Source organism: Agelaius phoeniceus, chromosome 5, assembly GCF_051311805.1.
Source record: "Agelaius phoeniceus isolate bAgePho1 chromosome 5, bAgePho1.hap1, whole genome shotgun sequence".
Taxonomy (NCBI): Eukaryota; Metazoa; Chordata; class Aves; order Passeriformes; family Icteridae; genus Agelaius; species Agelaius phoeniceus.
The window spans coordinates 72,137,218-72,144,784 of record NC_135269.1 but is presented as its reverse complement, the minus strand read 5'-3'; positions in this window follow the sequence as shown (position 1 = coordinate 72,144,784).

Genomic DNA, 7,567 nt, shown 5'->3' with positions numbered 1-7,567 from the left:
TGTGTTTCCATTCGCCACCCTGCAGGAACTTCTGGGAATATTTAAATTTTTTAACCATTAATTTTTTTTTTACCTTCTCCAGGTCCTGTGGTGATGATTCCCACAGGTTTTTATCCCACTTTTTATCTCCTCTCCTTGGTTTCCAACCTCAATCCTTGGTTTAAATTGTTGCCACTCCAGGGAAATATTCCTGCAAAAGCAGCAGATGTTGGGAAAAGTCATGGGAGGAGGTTGGGGCTTGTTCCTCCAGGGATAACGGGAGCGGAGGAGCAGGAAAAGCACCTGGAGAAGCTCCATCCTCCCATAATCCAGGGATTTCCTGGATGCTCCTTGGAGTGTGTTTCCATTCCCCACCCTGTAGGAACTTGTGGGAATATTTAAATTTTTTAGCCATCGATTTATTTATTTTTAACCTTCTCCAGGTCCTGTGGTGATGATTCCCACAGGTTTTTATCCCACTTTTTATCTCCTCTCCTGGAGGTTTCCAGCCGCAATCCTTGGCTTCATTTGTTGCCGCTCAATTCTTGCACGAGGGGAAATCCCAAAATTCCTGGAAGGAGGTTTTGGGTCGGGTCTGTTCTCCCAGGAATCTTGGGATGGGATGAGGGGAAAGGGGCTCAAGTTGTGCCAGAGGAGGTTCAGGTTGGATTTCAGGAAAAATTCCTTCAGGTTGGATTTTAAGAAAAATTCCTTTAGGTCGGATTTCGGGAAAAATTCCTTCACTGATAGAGTGGTCAGGAGCTGGGACAGGTTTTCCAGGGAAATTGTGGAGTCTCCATCCCTGGAAGTGTCCAAAAAAAAAAAAAATATTGGATGTGACGCTTGGCAACGTGGTTTAGGATATTCAGGGTTGGACTTGATGGTCCTGGAGGCCTTTTCCAACCAAAACGACCCCGTGATTCCATGGTTTGGGTTGGTAAAATCTGGAAGAATTGCTTGGGAATGCCGTCAGTGCCTGTGGGGCTGGAAAAACCTGGAAAACCCACAGGAAAATGGGATTCCCTGGAGGCTGAGCTGCAGGGAAACCCTGGGAGCCAAGGGGGAGAAGGTAATTTATGGGAAAATTGAGAAATTTATGGAAAAATTGAGCAATTTATGGACAACTGGAATAATTTATGGAAAAAGAAGTAATTTATGAAGAAATTGAGTGATTTATGGAAAACTGGAGTAATTTATGGACAACTGGAATAATTAATGGAAAAACGGAGTCATTTATTAAGAAATTGAGTAATTTATGGAAAAATTGAGTAATTTATGGGAAAATGGTGTAATTTATTTAAAATTGAGTAATTTATGGAAAACTGGAACAATTTATGAAGAAACTGAGTAATTTATGGAAAAATTCTATTAATTAGGAGTGTTTCAGAATGAAGGTGTGAGGGTCTGCTGGCTCCAAGGGAAAAGGGAAAGGAAAAGCTCCAAGGAATTGCTGGGTGTGGCACTCAGGTCGGGAAAAGTTTGAATTCCCAAATTTTCCAAGCCCCACCACGTCCTGCAGTGAACTGAAACTAAAGTTTGGTTCCATGAGGACAGGAAGAGTCAAATTCCCAAATTTTCCAAACTGAAGTTGGGTTCCATGAAATCAGGAAGAGCTCGAATTCCCAACTTTTCCAAACCTTCCATGAGGTTGGGAAGAGCTCGAGTTCCCAAATTTTCCAAAAAAAATTTGGTTCCATGAGCTCAGGAAGAGCTCAAACTCCCAAATTTTCCAAACCCTCCATGAAGTCAGAAAGAGTTCAAATTCCCAAATTTCCCAAGTCCTCCACATCCTGCAATGAACTGAAACTCAAGTTTGGTTCCATGAGGTTGGGAAGAGCTTGAATTCCCAAATGTGGGAGGCAAAAGCAGAAAAAGTTGGAGAGAAATTTATAAAAAAAGACACAAAGCACAGAGAAAAACATTTTAGGGATGGTCCCCTTGGATCCCACTGAAGGCCAAAATTCCAAATCCAAACGTATTTGGATATAGATGGCTCTGATTTGCTTTCTGGACAAGGAAAAAAAAAAACCCAGTTAAAAATTATAAAAATCTCTTTTTCTCCTCTTTGCATGTTTTTAGGCATTTTTAATGGAAAAGATTCCCATCAATCACCTCTGGAAAGTCTCTTGCCTAAAGCATGGAGAGACAAATCTGATTCAGGGAGGTTTTCCAAAGGGAAAAGCACTTCAGCTTGGAGTTTTTCCAGCTCATTTACAGGGATGTCAAATTTAACAACCTTAAGGAAGGGGGAGAGGGTTTAAAACAACAAAAAAAAATTGAGTTATTTCAAATTTTCCCCCAAAATATGCCTGGAGTTTTTAGGTTTTAGTATTTTTGACAAGTTCCAACACACACAGGCAGTTGGAGCAGCAAGAAAAAAAATTGGCATTCATCCCTCCAAAAAAAAAAAAAAAAAAAAAAACCAAAAAAACCCAAAGAAAACCCCAAAAAACCCAACTTGGCAGAGGAAAATAAAAGGAATAAAAAATTTGGGGGAATGTAAAAATTGATAAAAAGAAAGGAGATGGGAAGTTTGAACCAGGGAAAAAAATCCAGGAGTAAAAAAAAATCCCCTGTATCTCATGGAAAATGAAAAGTTTGGGATGGCAGGAATTTCTCCTCTCCATCCAGAGAAACAGGGATAATTTCTGGAAAGCTCCAAAAATGAGACACATTTCAGCAAATAATTGGAATTCCTGGGAAAAAAATTCTCTGGGAAAAATCCCTCTCTGCTGAGGAGGGAGCAGCAGGAAGAGTTGGGGGAGCTGGAGGTTTTTGATGGGATAAATAATCCCAAAAATGGGACAATTTAAGGAGAGGAGACTCAGCCCTTCAAAAACTCCTAAGATATCTCAGGGGTTTATTTTGGTTATTTTTAAGTGACGTGAGAGAACACAAAAATGGGGAATTTAAAGCAAAAAAACTCACAAAATCTTCCCAAGAGTGGAAGGAAAAACTCCTCCAGCTGCATAATTCCAGGGGTGGAAGTGGGAAATTCCTCTGGAATTCCTGCTGGGCACATTCCCAAAAAAGGTGAAGGAGCTGAGATTGGACATTTTGGGGCTGAGGGATTTAGGACAGGAGGTGCCTGTCCCAGCAGGGCTCAGGGTTGGATCAGTTTGGGATTCAGGCACCCAAAAGGATTTCATTTGTCCCCATAAATGCCCCTGCCACAGCAATAAAAACAATGGGGAGGATTCCAAATCCCAGGATCCGTTCCCTGGTTTTCCCTCACGATGGGGCTGAGTCTCCGTTTGTGTCCTCAGCTGGGTTCTGCTGGAATCCTGGAATGGTTTGGGTGGGAAGGGACCTCAAACTCCTCCAGTTCCACCCTCTGGACACTTCCCACCATCCCAGGCTGCTCCAATCCTTCCTTGGGCATTGCAGGGATGCAGGGGCAGCCCCAGCTGCTCTGGCAATCCCGGCCCAGCCAGGAATTCCTCATTGCCAAGATCCCATCCCTGGCTGCCCTCTGGCACTGGGAGCCATTCCCTGGGTGCTGTCCCTGCAGGCCTTGGCCCCAGTCCCTCTGCAGCTCTCCTGGAGCCCCTGCAGGCCTGCAATGTGCTGGAAGCTCTCCCTGGAGCCTTCTCCTCTCTCCCAGCCTGGCTCCAGCCCTGGAGCAGCTCCATGGGTTCCTCCGGATTCTCTCCAGGTGCTGCTGCTGTAGGATCCAGCACTGGATGCAGAATTCCAGCCATGTCAGTCTCTTTTTCCTTTTGCTTCCATCCCTGCCCAGCTCTCCCAGCCAAGACCACTTCCACCTTCATCCCCACTCTTGGGAGTTGCTCCCTCCTGCATGAAACCAGCCAAGTTTTCCCAGAATTTCCTCATCCTGGGGTACAGAATCCTGCAAAATCCTTGAGACTCTTGAGTGGCCTCAGCGATTCGTTCTCCTCCTACTTCCAGGAAATTTTAAACTTTCCAGTGCAGGAATTGTATCTTTATTTGGATGTTGTCTTATATATCAAGTGTTCTCTTATCATTATGGTGCAAGGATTCCACACCGCCAGAGTTTTGTACCCCCTTGATGTTTCTTGCAGGCAGCTCCTCCAGCACTGACTGTTCCTGGTCCTTGCAGTCACCATCTAACTCCAGTTCCCACCAATCCACTCTTTTACACCTCTGTTCCTATTGGCTACAGGCGTGGCCTGTTAACATCAGGCCTGCTCCTGATCTTTAGTAATTGGTTCAGCTGCAAATCTTTAGGGGATAAGATTACATTCTATACAATATTCTATAGAATGTAATAATGAATACTTCTATATATTACGTTCTATACCACCTTCATTTACCCATACTGTATCCCCCTACAATTCCCCCTTTTTCTTTTAATTAAAGATTTGCAGCATTACCAGAAGTACATATTCAAATAAATCACCATTATGACACATTCATATATTTCATTTAGAACTGGGAGTTATACAAACATTCAAACAGCATATCACAGCACAGATATATATATATATATATATATTTCTAAATATTAGTTCAGTCCTATAACTTTTCCCAATTTACAAAGCCCTTATCTTCAGAGTCTTTTACACTCATATTTAACAAACACCAATAGCCGTAACTGATATATTTTGCCAATAGTTTGGTATTCAAATCCTGCTTCCCTGAATCCAGGGGGTTATATGGTCAAATCCTGGTTCCCCAAATCCACGGGGTTATATGGTCAAATCCTGGTTCCCCAAATCCACAGGGCAAATAGAGTTTAATCCCGAATCACATCGGGATCACCACTTGTTCTCTTACGATTAAGGTGCAAGGATTCCACACCGCCCGAGTTTTGTACCTCCTCGATGTTTCTCACAGGCAGCTCCTCCAGCACTGACTGTTCCTGGTCCTCACAGCAGCCAACTGACTCCTGATCCCACCAATCCACTCTTTTACATCACTGTTCCTATTGGCTACAGCTGTGGCCTGTTAACATCAGGCCTGCTCCTGATCTTTAGTAATTGGTTCAGCTGCAGCTCTTTAGGGGATAAGATTACATTCTGTACCACCTCCATTTACCCATACTGTATCCCCCTTTTTCTTTTAATTAAAGACTTTCAGCATTACCAGGTGTACATATTCAAATAAATCACCATTATGACATATTCATATATTTCATTTAGAACTGGGAGTTATACAAACATTCAAACAGCATATTACAGCACAGATATATATATACATATATATATATATATATATATTTCCAAATGTTAGTTCAGTTCTATAGCTTTTCTCAGTTTACAAAGCACTTATCTTCAAAGTCTTTTACACTCATATTTAACAAACACCAATAGCCGTAACTGATATATTTTGCCAATAGTTTGGTATTCAAATCCTGGTTCCCCAAATCCACGGGCTTATATGGTTTAGTCCTGAATCCACAGGGCAATAGAGTTTAATCCCAAATCACATCGGGATCACCACCTGTTCTCTTATCATTATGGTGCAAGGATTCCACACCGCCAGAGTTTTGTACCTCCTCGATGTTTCTTGCAGGCAGCGCCTCTAGCACTGACTGCTCCTGGTCCTTACAGTCACCATCTGGCTCCTGATCCCACCAATCCACTCTTTTATACCACTGTTCCTATTGGCTACAGCTGTGGCCTGTTAACATCAGGCCTGCTCCTGATCTTTTGTAATTGGTTCAGCTGCAACTCTTTAGGGGCTAAGATTACATTCTGTACCACCTTCATTAACCCATACTGTATCCCCCTACATTTGGATTCTACAGAGCTGAGGATACAGCTGGAGGATAAATATTCATCTTATTTCCCAGCTGGAAAAAGGAATTATTTGTTTTCCGTGAGCAGGGGCTCGCCTGCGTTTTTTTTCAGAGAACAATATTGGAACATAATCTCCTATTTTTGAATCAATTCTTGAGCCCTGAGCTTCCAAAACTTCCACCTGTGAGATCCCACGTGTTGGGGCCAGGGAATGCAGCCCTTGCATGGAAATAGGAAAAGGGATTTTAAAAGCACCAGGGAGAAGCTGAAGTTCCTAGACTCAACAAATTATCAATTTATTGCCTTTCCTCCCTCTGCTTTTCTGCCATTCCCAGACTACGGATCAAATTTCTAACCCGAAATTCAAATTCCCAGCCCAAAATTTAATTTCCTAACCCAAAACATCTGGATTGTGCTGCCCTTTCCTGCATTCTGAAGTGTGGAACATCTGGCTGGGGTTGAAGGCAGAATTCTGCCTGGATTATATTTTTAATATTTACATTCCTCCTCCCAGATTTTTTCAGGGAATTCTGGTTTTATTGGCAGGGAAGAGTGTGTGAATTACAGCAGAGTCCAACCTTAAACTGGTCAGGGTCAAACTGAGCCTGGAGCTTTACAGAGGATTTAAAGCTTTTGGAACAACCTGATTCTGATGTTTTGGGGGTTTGAATCCTTTTGGAGAACCTCAGAGGAAGATTTGAGTCTTTTTGGGGAACATCAAATTCCGATGGTTTGAGGATTTGAGTCTTTGGAGAACATCAAGTTCTGATTTGGGATTTTGAGTCTTTGTGAAGAACCTCAGTCCCTGATTTGAATCTTTTCAGAAAACCTCAAATTCTGATGATTTGAAGATTTGAGTCTTTTTGGAGAACCTCAGATTCTGGTGGTTTGAGCATTTAAAGTTTTTTGGATAACCTCAAATTCTTATTTAAGTATTTGAGTTTTTGGGAGAACCTGACAGTCTGATGTCTTGAGGATTTGAGTCTTTTTGGAGAATCTCAAATTCTGGTTTGAGGATTCGAGTCTTTTTGGAGAATCTCATATTCTAATGGTTTGAGGATTTGAATCTTTTTTGAGAACCTCAAATTCTGATTTAAGGATTTGATTTTTTTGTGGAGAACCTCAGATTCTGATGTTTTGAGGATTTAAAGTTTTCTGGAGAACCTCAAATTCCAATTTGAGGATTTGAGTCTTTTTGGAGAACCTGAAATTCTGATTTAAGTATTTGAGTTTTTGGGAGAACTTGACAGTCTGTTTTGAGGATTTGAGTCTTTTTGGAGAATCTCAGATTTTGATGGTTTAAGGACTTGAGTCTTTTTGGAGAACCTCAAATTCTGATTTCAGGATTGGAGTTTTTTGGGAGAACCTCAAATTCTGATGCTTTGAGGATTTGTGCCTTTTTGGAGAACCTCAAATTTTAACGGTTTAAGGACTTGAGTCTTTTTGGAGAACCTCAGTTCCTCATGGTTTGAGATTTTGAGTCTTTTTGGAGAACCTCAGATTCTGATGAAGATTTGAATCTTGCCTGGCACCCCAAATCTGGCCATCAGTGAGGATTTGAGTCTTGCTGGGAGACCTCAAATCCCAAATTTCCCCTTTCCCAGCTGCTCCTGACTCCCATCAGTGCTTAGGGAATCCCATCAGGATTTAGGGAAACTTGGATCTGATGGTGGCATCCTCTCCAGAACTTCACCCAGCCAGGCTGAGTCTTTGCTATTTTCTCTTATATTAGAGAAAAATGGTGAGTTGTTACTTAGTTTGGATACTCATGGAAAATTTCTTCATGGGAAGGGTTGGGACAGGGCAGTGGAGTCCCCATCCCTGGGGGCGGAGGTGGCACTTGGGGACATTCATCAGTGGTGGCC